Source organism: Triturus cristatus, chromosome 3_2 (genome assembly GCF_964204655.1).
Source record: "Triturus cristatus chromosome 3_2, aTriCri1.1, whole genome shotgun sequence".
Taxonomy (NCBI): Eukaryota; Metazoa; Chordata; class Amphibia; order Caudata; family Salamandridae; genus Triturus; species Triturus cristatus.
In genome coordinates this window covers 193,669,556-193,688,885 of record NC_140584.1, presented here as the reverse complement: position 1 = coordinate 193,688,885, position 19,330 = coordinate 193,669,556, and the positions used below count along the sequence as shown (strand labels likewise).

At 44.7% G+C, this 19,330-nt stretch overlaps 1 protein-coding gene across 5 annotated transcripts in view; it reads right to left on the bottom strand.

Moving 5' to 3' along the window:
- The window catches only part of STEAP3 (STEAP3 metalloreductase), a 72,244-nt gene that overhangs the window by 26,940 nt on the left and 25,974 nt on the right, over window positions 1-19,330 (bottom strand). Inside the window, exon 2 of one of the 5 annotated variants that reach the window (XM_085647472.1) lies at window positions 2,732-2,817. The exons of the other annotated variants lie outside the window; for them this stretch is intronic. The gene's annotated coding sequence lies outside the window, so the exon portion shown is untranslated. The remainder of the gene's footprint in view (window positions 1-2,731; window positions 2,818-19,330) is intronic. 5 annotated transcript variants of the gene reach the window in all.

Here is a 19,330-nt window from a genome sequence, read left to right as displayed (position 1 = left end):
GCAAACCCTGTTCCAGAACTACTAATGTGTTCCGCTTTCTTTTTTTTTTTTTTAAATGTGTAATAAAACTTATTGAAATTAAAAAAAAAAAAAAAAAAGAAATAACTTAGCGGAAACTTGTCCTATGTGCTTTAGATTACAATCTGTAGAAGCTGTTTTTTTAGTGGTCAATGCACTCAATCTGCTTATTTATACATCACTGAGTAGCCTAAGAACAGAGCCAAACCCACAAAAGCATGTTTGCTATAATAACAGGTTTGTCCAATACGTTTAAATTGCAAGATTTGTCCCAGCTTTTTCTTATATTGGCTATGAGGATATATCCATTCCCACGTCTGGAAATGCTTGTTCTGCCCTCCTGCTGAAGTGTTGCACCCCCCACCAACCCCACCCTCGAAATGTGGGGCTAGTTGCGCCCCTGCACAGTACCTACACTTGCCAGGTTTCTAAACTAAAATGAGATCTTATGTTCAGCCAATCACGTACCACGACCTCATTTTCCCTCACCATTCTTCTGCAGCCATAAAAGCGTTTTGATTTTCTGTGCACAGTTTGTACACCACCTTAGGCAGGCCTGGGCAGGTGCAATAAAATGGTATATACAAAATAGGCTAGTACAACTGAAGCATAAGCGCCAACCAATATATAAACCGCACTGGACAGTTTTGAGAATCTCACTTTTGCACTGGTCGGTTTGAGCAAACATCAACAGAAAACAGCAAAGCAAGGGTACAAAGATTGTGTGATCTGGCCCAGCTTTGTATGAACATCGTCCACGCTACTGATAAAGGGGCGTCCCAAAATGATGAAGTTCAGGCTGATTGCACAAGTGGGTGCTGGTTTCACCATGACGACAGACAAGGATATGTTTCAGCAATAATTGTTAAACACACCCACGGAGGGATTGTGAAATTTTACATATCCGGCTTACATCTAATATTTCAAAATGTACATTCTTGCACCAGAGTTGAATAGAATCATCTTTTATTTAAGCAGAAACAGCTGTTTCGTTGCCAATGATGCAAACGTTGGAGATATTTAAATACTAGAAGTAACCCGATAACAGCGCCGAGTGGGATTTATAATTTGGAGTAAAATCAATGCCTAACTGCAACTTGCTCCATGGCACACAACTTTTTCTGCTTTACTGTGTGAAATTAAACGTTTTCCTTATAGAAAAAATAACTGAGAAATAAATCTTTTAGTGCCATGCATGCAAAGCAAATGTATTCTTGTGAAGCCCGCAACTGTTTATGTATGCAATAAACGTGCTGCAAAAAAATTGTGACTTGTGCAGTTGGGTCTCATAGTCTGTCTTCTAGTTTCAATAAACTTTTTTTTGCCCGGGAATGACCTCCACATTGTGTGAACCTCTGAGTTGTATTTACTCTGTGATTACTTCGTTTTTTAAGCTGCTCAATAAAAGTGAGAGTTTGACAACACCAGCCCAAAACACAATTAACAAAGGGTTCTGTTTGATTAAGTGAGCAGGAAGCCATTAATTGCTATACAGCCTGGCATAAAAATACTGTAGATAAAGAAACTCTCTTATCTCGGAACAGATAGGAGTGCTAGTTAGATTAAAAAAACAAGCATTTGCAATGAAATAGGTCTCGCATTTATGAGAGTTTGTGCTATTGGCACAGACAATGCCTTTTTTTTTTTTGTTTAATGCCAATAGCTCAAACTCTCTCAAATGCGAGACCTATTGCAGTGCAAATGCGTTAGGAGAGAGCGCGTGTCCTGCCTTGGGAGAGAGGGATGTAGACAAACACTGATCACTTGTGAGTGTGAAAAAGGCTGCTTTATTAACACAGGTGCACATCAATCCTTGGCCACTGCCTCACAAATCTAAAACCTCGCTATACATTGAGATAACTATCCCCTATCCCACCCCCACCATCCCCCCAAACATGTCCACTCTGTAGAGGACTCATTAACTTTATTGTATTTCAACATTTCCCAATTGAATTTCCCCTACAGCCTACGAGTATCTATATGAACCTGTAAGTAACCAATTGTCCTAAAATGACCCTTTAACATCTGTCTACCCTCCCCCTACACCTGGATCCCCAACTGTCAATGGCAATCAACTTTTGCAAACTTCTGTCCAACTTTTCCATGCTACCCCGCCGTGCACCTGTGAAGTGACGGATACACAGACCCCTGCTCCTGCACACCTGTCGCAACGCACGGCCTAAAGCAAAACTGAAAGAAAACTACAAAAAGGATTCCCCTCCCCCCGAAGCTGAATTAAAGGGAGGGAGGGTGGGGAAACATTCACCAGGAGGGGTACCACCCACCAGGTCACCTGAACCTAAAATGGTGGCTGGCCGCTCAAGGGGACCCCTAAATATACGTTGGGCTATTTTTGGGCTCTTAAGGAGCCCAACACAAAATGGCAACCATTAGACTGCACCACCCTCCCAATCAGCCCGGGAGGCAGCCTTCCCTCCGGTCAGCTGCTCCCCAAACCCCCTTTTCCTGCAGGAAAGAGCAGGCAGGACAAAGCTCTTAGAGAAAACAGTGCTCAGACGCTGTAATTAATGACTACCGCGCCACAACACACGTCACAGGGGTGTCCTCATGGGAGGTTACAAAATGGGAAATGGTGGTACCAGGGAGGGACTACTAAGCCTATTTACTAATGAAAAGCCACAGTTTACAATGACAATGACGCAAGCCAATGAAAAAAACTGAGCGGAGATAGGGCAGAGCTTCACGTCCATACCTTAATACCACATCCCTTACAGAGCAGCGCATGTGCTGCCCAGGCTTCGCCTCAAAACGAAAGAGGCTAGGGCAAAAAAAATGGATCTAGAAGGAAAACAGTAAAAAACAAAAGAACTCGTTTGCAATTTAACAGTTCTACATTTTTAAGATATTTATTTAAAAGTCACAAGCTCACGTTCAACAATTTCTTCTCAAGTCAAGTCAAAGTATGCTTTATTCGAAGGATATTCATAAAAGCAAGATACAATATACAATAACAATTCATTAGATACATTAAAATACTATTAAATACAATACATTTCGATACTACATACTTTAACAAAATCTGGTTAAATTACATCCATAAGGGAGACATTATTTCATTTGGCAGCGGTGCTGTTCAAATCACATGCGGGTTGACATAATTGAAGCCCTGGGTTAGACATTCCGCGATAATAACAGTGGATACTTGTTGTTAAAACAATGATATTTAAATAATTAAAAGTTTTAAAACAGATTACATACGATAAAATGCTAAGAGTTAGCAGGGGGGGGGAATAGTAAAAGGACTAGCAGTCTCCCCCGGTTCAAGAGAATAGTCAATTGACTAGCAGTCTCAATCTAATCATCCACGCCCATCCTAGATACTTTGCAGTGGCAATTGAAATCCAAGGCAATGTGCTGGTGCATATAATGCGTAGAGCAACAGTGCCACTAGTAGTTCCTAGATTTTTGCACAGTGGAGTAAGCCATATACGCCGTGGAGCAGCATAGATTTCACAAGAAAACAAGAAATGACCAATAGTTTCATTTTTTGTACCACAGGCAGGGCAAACAGCACTATTTCCCGCTTCCCATTTTACTGTTAAAGATCTAAGGGGAAGTGCTCCAGCTCTTAGTTGGAAGAGAAGCTTCCTATCTCTTGGCTTGGTTATGATATCCCAGTAAGGCTCAAGATGGGGGTACATCTTGGCCTCTAGGAACTCTCTAGTCATGTTACCAACACTTGGGCTACACCAGTTCCGCTGGGCAACCTTCTCCCAATAAATGATCTTGATCGTACTTTTAGAAGGGAAGGTTGCTCCTGCAGGATCTTCCCAAAGTGTGCTCAAACCAAGCTCAAGCAAGGATGCCCTAAGCGCTTTTAGCCAGCCTATTTTATGGTGAAGGTCAGTTCTTATGATGTCTAGAAAGCCCCCTGCATAGTGGGAAAGCGCAGGCGTGGTCCATAACCTGCGCCAGTACAATATTGGGCGGAGCCGTGCCATATCTACAATGGCTCTTCTACCCAAGTCATACTTAAGGGGCAGCAGCGGGGTGCTTTTGGGAACGCCAGTAATGGCCCTAAAAAATATATTCTCTGCAAGTTGAAGAGCCGGCATTTTTTCAAACCCCCACAACTCAGCACCATAAAGTACAGAACCCAGAGCTTTAGCTTCATAAACCTGTAAGACAGGTTTCACAGGTTTAGTGAATGATTTTCTGTGTTCTGAGCTGATTGCGCCTGCCAATTGCCTATGTTTGATTGTTGCAATTTCAATATGGTGCCGCCAGGCCTGCGCATTGGATATATGCATACCCAAATAAGTAAAATTGTTAACTACCTCCAACGGACGATTGTTTAAGGTAATTTTTGTCTTAAAACTACGATGGGGATTAAAAGTCATCAGCTTCGTTTTTGTAATGTTTACTTCGAGGCCATACTCTTTACAAAATTGGTCAAAGATTGACAAAGCACACTGCAATCCACTTGGCGTTTTAGCTAGGATGAGTGTGTCATCCGCGAACATTAAAATAGGAATTTTAATACCATCTAAAAAAGGAGCATCCACTTGGGCGGAAGTCATACGTGCTACAACATCATTGATATAAAGTGTAAAAAGGACTGGGGCCATCGAGCATCCCTGTCTAACGCCCCTCTCTACTGGAAAATCTGAGGTAACTGAGCCTAAGCCACCCCACTGTATTCTTGCATAATTTGATTCATGGAGTCTCATTATCATAGATAACAAATCGTTTGGGATGCCCTGCTTCTGTAAAACCGACCATAGCTTTAGTCGAGGGACCAGATCAAAAGCGGCCCTTAGATCGACAAAGGCCGCATACAAGCTTCCTTTGCCGAGCACCACCGTCCTCCATTGAATCATGGTAAAACGAAAGACCTGATCCACCGTACTTGTGGATCGTCGAAAGCCAGCCTGGAAGGTTGAAAGGGCCTTGGTCTCTTCCGCCCAATCCAGGAGCCTATTGACGATCACACGCCCCACTACCTTTTGGATGGTATCTATAAGGCTTATAGGGCGGTAATTACCTGGCAATGATCGATCTCCTTTCTTGAAAATGGGGATAATCACTGCACCCTTCCAGGATTTTGGTACTGATGCACCCAAGGCAATGGCATTAATAAGATGGTGGATATATGAGCACCAGCGCTCTTTATCGTTAACAAATAGATCCGCTGGCACACCATCAAGGCCAGGGGCTCGTCCGCAGGCAACTGCATCCAGAGCCGTCATGATTTCACTAGGACAAAAAGGATTTTCTTTTGGGAGGTCTACACAGATTGTCTCATGCCGTTCGGTAGTATTAAAAACAGCATATTGGTTTTTAAAAAACTTTACCCATTCAGTTTCAGGGACATTGTTTTGAGGGGATTCAGGACCACCTGATTTTCCCCATCTGACAATGTGCCAGAACTGTCGAGAATCCTTGCTATCGCTAGCTGCCTTTAGCTCAATCCAGTGTTGCTCATCCCAAGCTTGTTTAGCCTTCACAATACTAGTTTTATAGTTTTTCCTGGCAACTTGGATTAAAGCTGTTTGCCCTCCCTTAATAGCATTACCCAGTGCGAATCTACACTCCCTGCATTCATCGTTGTACCATTTAGCTGGCTTTGGGACCCTATCACCTTTGTCCTTGACAGGCTTAAGGAAATATCCCTTGATTATATCAAAAAGGGAATTATGAATTCCTTCAACCCTGTCCAGGCCATTGCTCAGTATATTACAATCCTCTAGGTCTAATATGGCTTGGTCAACATGGCTATTCATACTAACGATAGCCTGTTGATTAATTGCTACCTTTTCCCAGCGTAACCTCCTCATGTTGTTGGTGGGAACAATCCGGGGTGGTACGAGCACAGGAAGTCCCACAGGCAAGCCAGTGTGTGGCCACCACTTGTGTGACAGGCACAAAGGATTATGGTCACTCTCCAACCTTCCATCCACATACATATTACAAATAGATGGCCATAGCTTTAGGCTACATAACAGATAATCAATTCTGCTATTGTGCCTACCGTTATCAAATGTGCTTGCACCTTTTCTATCTCCACTAGTCCTGCCATTCAGTGCTCTTAGCCCCTTACCATAACATAAAGCATTTAAACCAATGATATCAGCGGACCATCTCACTATTGGAGGCAACTCTAGTTTAGGCACGCCCCATAGTCGATCCTCCTCTTCTCCAAACAAATCATTATTGCTAATCAAGGGTTCAAATGTACTATTAAGATCGCCCGCAATGATAATATTGTTGGTCGACGAGTGTATGTCAATGAGGCTATCAAGATCTTCTAGTACCTCTGACCTCCCATTCTTGTTCCTCCGGACATATACATTATAAATGTCTACACTACCCAGCTTTTCTAAGTCTAATCTGATTAGTTGGATATCCCTACTTCTTGTATCAAGAACTTTAATGCCCAATTTTAAAGTTTGACGAACCCATACTACTAGGCCCCCCATAGGTCTGCCCCTTGGGCCTTTTACCGCAGGGACAAAATAATTCAAATAGCCCTGTATAAAACATGCTTCACAGGCCCAAGTTTCCTGGAATATGCAAAGGTCAAATTTATTAACAAAGCTCATCCACTCTGGTGATTCCATTTTGGAGGTCAGCCCAGCAATATTCCATGAAAATAGGGTGCCTACTGATTCCTGGGTGATAACCCTAGCATTATCTGGAGCAGGCAGAGCAAGATCGACCAAATGCTCATGGGGATATTCTAACTCTACTGGAGATGATGCAGTACTGGACTCATTATAATGCATACTTGTATTTGTCTCTGGCGCCGCAGGTAGTGCTCTCGTAGACTCATGATTGTTGAGTCAATCAACATCCTCCAAGCTTTCTAACACCTCAAATCTGTTTCTCAAGGGGATCATAAGATTATGTTGAATATTGGATGAATCCCCCATCACGGAGGTGACAGCTAAATTTGGTCTTGGAAAAAAGTAGGTGAGTTCCCAAGTTGTGATCGAGGAACTCCTATACAGCGTTTGCCAATTCAAAATATGAGCAACAGCTCTTGGGTCCCTAAAGTTGATAAGGATAACATTCCCGTGTATAGTTTTTGAAGTGTTACCCAACCAGGGCAGGCGTCTTACGTGTAAAATTTCCCCATTAATATAAGAAGGTAGAGGGCGATTTTGGCCTAGCCAATGGATAACTTTGTTTTTTAGTTGATGGTATCCTTCTACAACATCCGATTTTATCATAGGAACCCCTGCAAGCACAACTACCAGGGGGACTGCCTCTGGTGGTAAGTTAATAGACAACGGACCTCGTGGTTTAGTCGAGGGATCTGTGTTGTGCCCCGGTTTGACAAACAAATGACCCTCGTTCTTTGGGGTATTTACAGCACAGGTCATAGCCCTAGCCGTGGTTGTGCAAGATGGTTTAGAGGTAATGGTACTATCTGAATGGCTAACCCCTCCCTTACTTATTGATGTAATCAATTGAGTCGCTTGTTCTTCTGGGGATGAGCTAGAAGAAACTATAGCAGAAGCCAAAGCGGTGGATGGTATTTGTGAAGGGCCAGATGTGGTCATGTTTTGTTCCATCTTGTTTCCCACTAAAGATTCAACTTTCGCTAGCCTTTCTTCAATGTTCTTTAGACTTTCTACAATTGGCAACATAAGTTTTTCCATCAATTTGCCAATTTCATCCAGTAACTCCCCATTAGTGCCAACTTGATTCAAGCAAGATGCAATACTACCAGTAGGAGGTTGTTTCAGTGTACGGGGGGTAGCATTTTTCCCAGAACAGGTAGCAGTAGAGTTACTTTTAGAAATGTTATTACATTTGTTTTTACGTAACTCAGAGACTATCTTCCTTCTTTTCCTGGGCAATGGACCGGTCAGTGTGGTCTGACTATATATGATATCATTAGTAGGTAACGACTCAGTAGCTTGGGGTGATAACTCATGTTGGACATCCAAGATATTATTTGAGTCATCGGGGGGAGGGATAGGGGAAAGAAGAATAGGTAAGGCCATATCAGTACTTTGTTCGTGCACAATAGACGTAACAGGGCTCCTAGTAGAGTCGTTAGTACCCAAGGGTAGCATGGAATCCTGGAAAGAAGAAACCTCAATGTCCGTACATGGAGCTTCAGGAAATGGCGAGGCTGATGCCATATTTTTTATGAGTTCTATTGAACAACGGCGTCTAGCCCTAAGTTCTGCAAGAACAACCTCCCGGGCAGAGTCAGTATTAGGTTTCTTAAAATAACTATCAAGAGTTCCCTTTTTCATCTGCTCACTCATGGTGTAAGGATGTCACTATTCACCGGAGACAGTACAGGACTCAGTAAAGTTTGTGTCAACACCCAGCTGATTTCTACAGAATTAGTAGTAGTGACCACACATACCAGTACTGGCGTAGTGTCTCCAATTCAAAGAGTAAATGGGGTGGGCCCGACCCGGCCTCCTCTGGCCTCTGAGGGCCACAGAGGGCCCGCCCTTTGCCCGGGCTTAGCCCGGGCTTAGCCCGGCGTCGCCCGCGCGCGTCCCGCGACGCGGAGGGAGCCTCTGCCTTTTGAGCGCCTCCGGGCGCGAAGACAAGCGGAAGTGGCCGCTAGGCAGCCTGGGAGCTGTAGTCTCCCCCTGTCACGGGCGCGATAGCGTTGGGCGCCGACAGAGGGGACAAACAGCGTGGGCACCCCAGCAGCGGCAGAGCAACAAACAAATCTTCAGCAGGACCTCCGGTGAGTGATAGCGACTGGTATTGCACCCCCGTTCCACCGAGGGAGCCTCTGCCTTTTGAGCGCCTCCGGGCGCGAAGACAAGCGGAAGTGGCCGCTAGGCAGCCTGGGAGCTGTAGTCTCCCCCTGTCACGGGCGCGATAGCGTTGGGCGCCGACAGAGGGGACAAACAGCGTGGGCACCCCAGCAGCGGCAGAGCAACAAACAAATCTTCAGCAGGACCTCCGGTGAGTGATAGCGACTGGTATTGCACCCCCGCTCCACCGAGGGAGCCTCTGCCTTTTGAGCGCCTCTGGGCGCGAAGACAAGCGGAAGTGGCCGCTAGGCAGCCTGGGAGCTGTAGTCTCCCCCTGTCACGGGCGCGATAGCGTTGGGCGCCGACAGAGGGGACAAACAGCGTGGGCACCCCAGCAGCGGCAGAGCAACAAACAAATCTTCAGCAGGACCTCCGGTGAGTGATAGCGACTGGTATTGCACCCCCGCTCCACCGAGGGAGCCTCTGCCTTTTGAGCGCCTCCGGGCGCGAAGACAAGCGGAAGTGGCCGCTAGGCAGCCTGGGAGCTGTAGTCTCCCCCTGTCACGGGCGCGATAGCGTTGGGCGCCGACAGAGGGGACAAACAGCGTGGGCACCCCAGCAGCGGCAGAGCAACAAACAAATCTTCAGCAGGACCTCCGGTGAGTGATAGCGACTGGTATTGCACCCCCCAATTTCTTCTCATAAGAAGAGGAAATAAAACCTTGTTTAACAGCACATTATCTGAACCCCTAGCATATGGAACCATAAGCCAAAGCAGAAGAGGCCTTGGAACCAGCATTAGGGAAATATCAGCCGACAGCTAAAGGCCAGCAAAATGTGCCACTGGCCCGCTACTCGTCACAAATATAAAGCTCAAAATGGCGCAACCAGAGACTCTCACTACTGCACTAGAATAGCGAGAAGGAGCTACCAGTGTCAAAATTGGAACCCCTTCAATCACAAGCCACGTGGTCCCCAGCTCTGTTACAAGTGGAGGCTTCGGGTGGAATTCAGCCCTGTCTGCAGCAAGGCCAAGAGCACTCCAAAGGAAATTGGTGCTGGGATCCACACCGACATCACGAATAACACCGGCCATCATTTGGATGCAATATTTTGTCTGACAGTGCTTGACATCTCACTGGCAGCACACCAACCACCTCACATGCTAACTAAACACTTTCAGTTGACATTCGACATTTAGGCCCATATCCTAAACGACATCTGACACATAGTGAGCAATGTAGCTTGCAATCAGTCACTGCACAGCCAACCTCCACCACACGCCTAGTCCTCTAGATGCTGTACACCAGGGTCGGATTGGTAAGGCGGGCGCTAAGCAATGGCCGGTACCAGAGTTCCAGCTGTGGGCTGCTTTTTTGGACAGCCTGGCGAGGCCGATTTGGGCTGCATCTCTGTTGTTCGGATGCAGTCAGCAGCCCAGTGGATGCCTGCGTGGCCTTTCTGGAGGCAGATGGGCATCAATTACCTCCCTTTTATCAAGGGGCAGAGGTGTCACTCCCTTTCTCTCGCTGGGCCGGCCCTTTAATGTGTGCAGTGTTTTGTGGAAAGGCAATATGCAAATGTGAGCCACTTTTTTTTGCGTGCCCGGGCCGATTTTTAGTCCCAATCCAACCCTGGCTGTACCAAGCTGTAAAGCAAGCTGGGGTGCTCTTACATCACTAACGTGCTAACCATTGTATCCTGGTGCCGTGAGGGGAACGGACATTACTTACCACTTTGTCACCGAGCCGTGAGGGGAACAGCCGACTTCCAGCTTCTGTTCATCAAGCCGTGAGGGGAACAGCCAATGAGTAAACTACAACTCCCAGTGGCCCCTGTCCATCGGGTGCTGGGTGATGCTGACACTGCGACGGCGGAGCTTGAAAAGCCGTGCAGGACCTGCGCAGCGCGGGACGAGCGCAGGTGGCGCCCGGGCCAAGGGCGGGCCCATCTGCCCCCGCCCGAGACCGATCGAGGCTGGGCTGGGCCACACCTCTTTGAAGTACAATTGAACAGGGCGGGTGAGTGTTTCATCAAATTCACATAATTGTTTTAGTCATTTTCTGCCCGCGAGCTGACTGAACAAGCTTACTTTAAATATGGGAAAACGCACTACATTACCGCCAGCACGCCCCATTACATCCAGCATTAACAGTATGCTCGAGAGGGTTGTCAACATCGTCTCAGGCGAAATTGCACTCACAGAAAGACGCCTGTTCCTGGATGCTGAAGGACAGGCGGCTGTCATCCTCCATAGAGGTGCCTCACCAGATAACACAGTAAAGCAACCTCTACTACCACCAATTGACCCTGAGGCTGGAAATCCATCTGCTATAAACGAGAGTGCTAGCAGTTTGGAGATAACTGAAATAATTGAGGTCCCCCCAACTAATAACTCTAATCCATCTGTTGGGATGCCCGCGGTTAAGCGGAAGAGAAAAATCGGGAAACCCACCTGCACTAAAAGGAAACAACCTACCCGTATTACCCCTGCTCGGAATAGTCTCACCACTTGGATGCAACCTTTCACTACCAACTTTACTAACTCTATTGACAATACAAGGACCCTTAATGAACCACTTGCATCATCTATAGTCACCTCGAACTTGACCTGTTCTATTGGCACACAGACTGACTCAACATTTTGCTCTGGGGGCTGTGGAGAGGTCATTGCTGCGCTAGTGAATAATCAAGAGGCTGCTCTTTTAGAAGAAAAATATAATCCACTCAAGGCCACTGTTGACAATCTGGTCGCAATTATTGGAGGGGGAGGGGGGGGGGTTATGTGACCAGGAGTGCACAAATGCCCTCAGAATCAAAGAAAGGAGGGAGGGGCAACACTGGGGTAAACATAACTACCCCAAACATCTTGACCGCACATAACTACCCCAAACATCTTGACCGCAACACAACCCTCCCAACCATCTGTCATCGTACCTGTAAGCAAGCCTTGTGAGACATCAGACAATACGTTGTCCCCCCCCGTCCCAAATATAAATCCAGTTACCATGGGAACTAGTGTTAAACCTATATGCAATCCATCTACAACCACATGCAATTATCGGCGACAGGAGAATGCAGGTGGCCACAGTAAATCCGGGGCAGATGCCCAAAATTCTATAACTGGTAAACTAAGGCGCAATGTATCATCACACCCAAGCAGTAATGCCCCAACAGTAAATCGAGACACATTGAACTTGCCGCCGGATGCCTGTCCCTATTTTCTGCTCTTAACAGGGGTCTCGCCACTAAAACAAGATCAGTGGGAAACGTGGGAACAATTGTGCAACAAATGCGTTGATTGGCTATCAAGACATAGGAGACCTCAAGCCCCTGACGGGAGGGACATCATTATGGCGCGCAGAGTTGGGTGGGTTGGTACTGTCAAAAAAATTTTGGAAGGGGATTGTATTGTAATTAACTTTGGAAGCCTGGCTCTGGTGAGATATCTATTGAGACCGTGTGAGCTTGAAAACCCTATGAATACCAACATCTGCCCTCTACCTCTTGGCTATTTTTATAGATAAACCACACAAAAAGAGGTAGAGTGAAAAGCGGCCTACATCCAATAGCAATTGCAAAATGTTTCAAGAGAGCACACATACTCTGTAAAAACTGCCCTCACCCAAAACAAGTTGTGGCATGCTTCATCATCGGGCTGCTACTGACGCCTCTGCGCAGACCAACGCTAGAGGCGGAGCAATAGGGAGGGGTAAACAATACAACAGTGATACAAACAAACAAAAAGGCTGGATCCTTTGGTGCAGAAATAATGAGTTTTAAAACTGACCCAGGGATATCTCTATAATAGTTTTATTCCTGGATTCCCCAGTCAGATTAAAAAAGGTGTATATATATATATATATATTCACTGAAAAAACCATAGGTTTCACACATGTTATAGTTAGCGGAAATTTTACTGATAAAAAACCAATGAAATTCCCCCGTTATAGTTAGTGCAGGCAACTATAACTCACGCGACCGCAATCCTCTGCTGATGCTAATACTGTATTTAGACACTTATTTGCCCATGTCTTCTTCCATACATTTTTAGCTATACATATATTACAAATATTTTTTTTTCATAAAGACACATATGTCATCAGCAGAAGATTGCGGTCGCGTGAGTTATAGTTGCCTGCACTAACTATAACGGGGGAATTTCATTGGTTTTTTATCAGTAAAATTTCCGCTAACTATAACATGTGTGAAACCTATGGTTTTTTCAGTGAATTTGCAAGGTTTTTTAAATGCTAATTCCTAACTATAACGTGTGTGAAACCTATGGTTTTTTCAGTGAATTTGTACGTTTTTTTAAATGCTAAGTTACTTTACGCCATTCGTGGCGTGCGCGCCCACTTAACGCAGTTCGTTCCGTGCGCGCACGGTGCGCTTCGCGCACCGTGCGCGCACAGTGAGCACGCGGTGCGCTTCGCGCACCGCGCGCCCACTTTACGCAGTTAGTGCCGTGCACGCACGGTGGGCACGCGGTGCGCTATGCGCACCGCGTGCCCACGTTTCGCTAGATGGGCCATGTACGCACGATGCGCTTCGCGCACTGTGCGCACATGGAGGACATATGATGCACTTCGTTTTGAAAGGTAATATTTAAATTTTTCACATTAGTTATATGCCATGCACAAATGGTGACCTGCGGGCACCATTTGCACACGGGGTGGGGAGAATGTGGATAATTTTTTATTTTTTTAATTTTTTTACCGTACGCGTACGGTAAGCGTAATCGGCGAAATTGGCAAAAAAATAAAAAGTCAGTTTTTGGCCTTGGGGTATCTAAGGGGACTCCCGCAACATGGCTATGTGTGTGGGAGCTGTCTAAACAGCCCCTTTACATGTTTTTGAGCTTGGTATTTTATTCATCACTCTCAGTGCGAGAGAGAAAATGGCGGCCGCCGCTTCCTGGTTTCGGCCGATTCGAATGTTTACTAAGATCTAAGAGCCAATCAGAATCGCGCTCGCGCACGCCACCGTACGCGTACGGTAAGCGTACCGTAAGCGCACCGTAAGCTGGCTCAGATATATATATTGATTTAAAGGCTATTTTCTCAGAATCTACTGAACAGATTTACACCAAACCTACAAAAGGCACTTCCTTGACCTGAGGACTACCTCTCTGCCAAATTTCTAGTAATTCTGTTCAGCCGTTCGGGCTGTAGCCCTGTCTAAAGGTCCTATGGAAAAATGCATGGGAAAAACGCGTTTTGGGACCCCCCTTTTATCTCAGCCCCCGCTTGACGAATCCCCCCAAGACTTTCAGGGTAGGAGCGGAGCGTAGCGCCCCACCTATTTTGAAAAATTCGCGAGGATTCGTCGACCGGCACCAAAGTTATTCAAAATAGAATGTTGCGGATTTCCTATGGAAATGTGGTCCTAACTATAACTACCTACTGGCGACCGCCAGTAGGTAATATATATATATATATATATATATATATATATATATATATATATAAATATATACCAAATGGATAGTGGTGGAACCTTCTCCCCCTTTTCTTTATTGTGAGTACTATTTTTATCGATCACATAATGGGCCAGGCTTTAATGTACCCCCCCTTGTTCATTCTGAGAATAGGTTTGAAGCCCTTTCAGGTTTGGATATGCAAGATTGACTACCATCTCCTGTGGCAGTAATAGCTCAAACTTAAAATCTCCAGCACTTAATAGAAATGGAAACACCTGTTGATACTGGTTTCCATATCCTCCATACATCATCCCCCTCATCACAGCTAATGCAGGCCAATAAAGCAAAAGATAGCCCGACTGACCTTATAACCAATCTAGGTGGGTTGAGAGTTCTGTCATGGAACATAGCTGGGCTAAGATCAAAAAAAGGTGATACTGCCTGGATACGCATTGTGAGTACCCACCATATCATAGCATTACAAGAAACGTGGGAGCCCACTAACCACTTCTTTCTGGATGGCTACACATCATTCTGGAAACCCGCTATAAAGTCAAGCATGGGTAGTGCAAGGGGGGGCCTCCTTTTGCTGTTTAGTCTTAAACTCTCCTTTAATATTAAACTGATAGATGTGTGCTCACCTCACGTGTTATCTGTAGAACTGAAAGGAAAGAACTTATCGACACTCCTTGTGGTCAATTTTTACAACTTTCTCAAGGGTTAATGAGACCGAGCACTTAATGGTTTTGGAGTTTTTTTTAAATCTGCTTATGAGGAATGTTCTGATGAATATTATAACACACTAATTCTGGGAGATTTTAATACGCGTCCTTGTCCCCTTAACTGTTTGGCATCACTAGAGGAGGCTGGTCTGCAGGGGCGAAACCATTTTGAACATTCGCCTTCTGGCGCCTTATTAGAAGGTATTCTATCAGCCCATAATCTGTATTGCCTACAACAGTTAGATAATTCTGCACCTGCAGCCACCTATATTGGACATGGATGTGAAAGCGTAATTGACCATATATTGGTATCCTCCTCGTTAACATCTGTTCTAGGAAATCTAAGAGTTAGCCAGAGTCCGTTCAGTGATCACAATCCTCTGATACTGGATCTCCATCTACTTGCTGTTTTTAAGGACATGACCGTCAGTCAATTTACTAATATTAACATAAATTCAGGGCTCGACAAATCCACTCGCCCGCTCGCATATGCGAGGTAGAATTAATAAGGACGAGCTATTTTTAGGTCCTACTCGCCCTTTCTGGCGAGTAGGAAAACAAACTAACTTTTATCCTCTGTCTTTAAAAAGGAGCAAATGTGACAAGTTAACAAGATTTAAAGGCATTTTTATTGCTCACAAAGCTAATGAGCAATTAAGATGCCTTTAAATCTTGTGAACTTGTCACATTTGCTCCGCTTTCAGAGACTGAGGTCAAGTAGGGTGAAGTTAGGTCGAGGAGATTTTTGAAGGTACTAGACCTGCAGGACTAGTACCATTTTTTGGATTTTTCGAGCCCTGAAATTCTAAAGATCAAGCACGCAGATTGAGATGGGACAGGATCACTCCCGAAAGCTTCATGAATAATCTGTACACTACCTGTGCTTCAGAGTTTAAGATATGCCTAGATCAGGAATCTTATGCTAGCTCTATCTTGGATGCCTTTGAGTCAATTACTAAATGTGTTGCCTCTAATCTGTCAACTACGACCAGAGTAGCACGCTGAAAAGATGGTTTGACGATACCTGCATGACCACCCATAAGGAGCTCATGCAGGCTCTCAAGCAAAAACCGAGGGTGGCCTCTTTAGTTACAAATAGCAGAAAGGCTATAAAACTGCAGTACAGATTAGGAACTAACAACTGCTGAGGGAGATGGCTTGGGAGGAGCTCAGCCAAGCCAGTGTGTTGGCAAACAGTGCTAAATTCTGGTCTGTTATTAATAGCCCCCTCTTTGATGATACATCATACACTGGAGTGGATTGTTTAGTACCTGCAGAGACATGGTTCAGCATTTCTGCTAAATTTATAGGGATGATAACCTGGAGAACATGGAGAGCTCCGTGGGACACACCGTTCCCGGATTAGTAGGTTGCCCGCTTGTTTTTAATACAGATGAGGTCCATAAAGCCATCACCGCAACATCAGGAGGGAGAGCACCCGGTCCCGACGGTGTACCGGCCGACCTCTACAAGGCAGATCCCAAACTTTGGGCTATGATTTTAACCTATGTTTTTAACGCAGCCTGCAAGTTTGGTTTTCCATCGTCATGGGCAAAGGCGGTGATCATCCTCATCTTCAAAAAAGGTACCAGGGATGACCCAGCATGTTACAGGCCAATTTCGCTTCTTGACTCTTCGGCAAAAATAATGGGGAAAGTGGTCTTGGAGCGCATAACAGCTTGGCTTGACAGTGCCAACATTATATTGGATCTGCAGTATGGGTTTAGACCGGGGAGAGGGACCTTGGACCAGTGCACCTTCAAGAAGTGGGGCTAGACACCGATCTGATAGGTTTTCTGGTGACTGCTCTTGACAACACCCCGGCGGCAGTCCGTTTCAATGAAGATGGCATGATTCTTTGGCGGTCAAAAGAGGGGTGCGCCAGGGATGCATATTGGCCCCTCTGCTATTCACTCTTTATATTAACAAACTAGGGCACGCCTTGATAAATTGTTGTAAAGATATACCTAGAGCAGACGCAAAAATGATCCCGGCACTTTTATACGCTGATGACGCGGTTTTAATATCCAGAACTGCAAGAGGGCTGCAATTGCTATTAAATTGTTTTATAGAGTTTATGGATTCTCTATACTTCATTACAAATTTTATAAAAATCACATGCAACGACAATAGGTCCTAGGAAGGCTGCTAAAGCAAAATTTTATTGTAAGGGGCCTGAGCTAACCAAGGTGTCTACTTTCCCATATCTTGAGGTGCTCTTTGATGACCAACGCTCATGGTGTGCACAACGCACACTTAAAAAAAATGTTTTAGCTAGAGCGGCTGGGGCAACATTAGACTTTGCAAAAAGAATAGGTTCTAAGCCGCTCCCTGCGATTTTAAAGATTTATAACGCTAAGTGCATTCCCATGACTACCTATGGTAGCGACATCTGGGGCTATAAGGACGCGACAGAAATACAAGTGGCAGAAAATAATTTTATGCGTAAACTACTTTCTGTCCCTGCATCCACCCCAATTTTTAACGTACATGAGGAGATGGGAACGGGTTACATCTCAGCCCTGATTGCGGTTGCCCCACTGCTCCGCTGGATGAGAATTTGGGCGCAAACAACCCCAAACTTAAGTCAATTAATAATTCAGGATTGCTTAGTGCTGGATAAGGCACTAAACATCCCATGGCTTAAATACATTAAAGATCAGACGGAGCAGTTAGGTTGCCCTGAATTGTTTATGTTCCCTACCCCTTTGACTAAGGCCGCCGTTAGAGTAGTTAAACTGAAGTTTCTAGACAGATGTCAATGTTTAAGGGAGGAAAAGGAACAAATTAAGCCGTCAGTGAGAAAGTATGTCATACTGAGCCTGGGACAGCAGATGCAACCATATTTGACTTATATAAACAAAGTTTATCATCTCTTTGTTTTAACAAGATTTCGTTTAAATATGGTACCCTGGCTACTGGCCTTTCCGAAAGGTTATTTTAAATCAAATTCCTCAAATAGGTGTACATGTGACAACTTCTCAGAACAAGACACTCCACACATTATGTTCTTTCGCTCTCATTATGATCACCTACGCAGAAAGTACATTCTTCCGCTGCTAAGGGATCAAAACTTTGTGCAAGTAAGGCCAGCTCTGGTCTACTTGCAAATGTTAAGCTCACCTGTAATTTGCTTGGGGGTAGCCAGTTTTTTTATTGGTGCAATTAGATACAGGAATAGGATGAAGCAGAGTTAATCCTTCTGAACAAGATTGATAATATGTCTATGCGGATCATCTAAAGTTACCTAATAGTCATAATTGTGGTTGGGTTTTATTACCTTTTGTATGATGTTTTAATGGATTTTAAATACATAAATATATGAATTCCTAATGGATTTAAATGATGCTTATATGATGTTTTATGTCTATATATGTTTTATGTTGTACTTTAATGGCTCTAACCAGCTGAATAAAGTTGATTTGACTGACTGACACTAACATTTAATCCCCAGTAAATAACCAGCTGTGCTTAGACAACCTAACAAACTACAAAAAAACGCAAGGTGTTTACGTGCAGAAGTGAATGTGATATTTCATCTGGCTAACAAAGAAGGATTGTTGGGTAACCAAAGTTAAAAACATCAGACATTGAGTGAGTTTCCCTGTGCAGTTGTCTACAGCTATTTCTAGAATATGTTGATATAGTAATAACCAGGCGCACTAGAAATATGAGATTTCTCGAGAGCAGATTATTCTGCATAATTATGGATTGTATGGCATTTACCACATAATCCACCATTGCTACATAATTTGCAGATTTCACCAACAAAATGCGTTTCTGGTGCAAACGGATCCAAAGTTACAAAAAAATTGTAACACATGTTGCCACGCAGTGGAAGGACCTTCATAAAGGTTGACTGGTCATCTTTCTGTTACTTAATGCCAAAGTGGTACTAATAAGGTGAAATATTTGCACAGATAAGTGTTAACCTCTATAAAACTTGCCAAAATAAGGAGGTAATGCCAGCACGAAATATGCCGCATTATGTAGCATAATTTTCTCTGCTTAATTTAAGCATCATCTGCATAATTCAGCCCTTCTCTGCCGCATAATTTCAGTGGCCCTTGTAGTAAGCCACCGAGGAAATGCCTGGTTAACATTAACCAACCGCCACAAATATACATCACACAAACTGAAATCGGATTTAATTATAATCTTACTCACACGGGCATCGACAGACCCAAATGCCAGAGTGAAAGTGACATCACACAGAAACTGACCTCTAATGACATCACAGGGTTAGTTAGCCCCGTGCGCGCAAGCAGATCCTGCACACCCCCAACCACCACATCCCAACCAGTCATATATGCTACTAAAGTGCCAGGGGAAATTCGGGTAAGTGGGAGGGAAGTAAAAATAGCAGGCAGGGCTCTTGTAGCCCCGTTTTCAATCTGTTCTTGGCGCGGTCTTCAAGACACTGAAAAACAAAAAACAGAGGTAGCAAGGAGAACACCAGAGCAGCCTCTAAT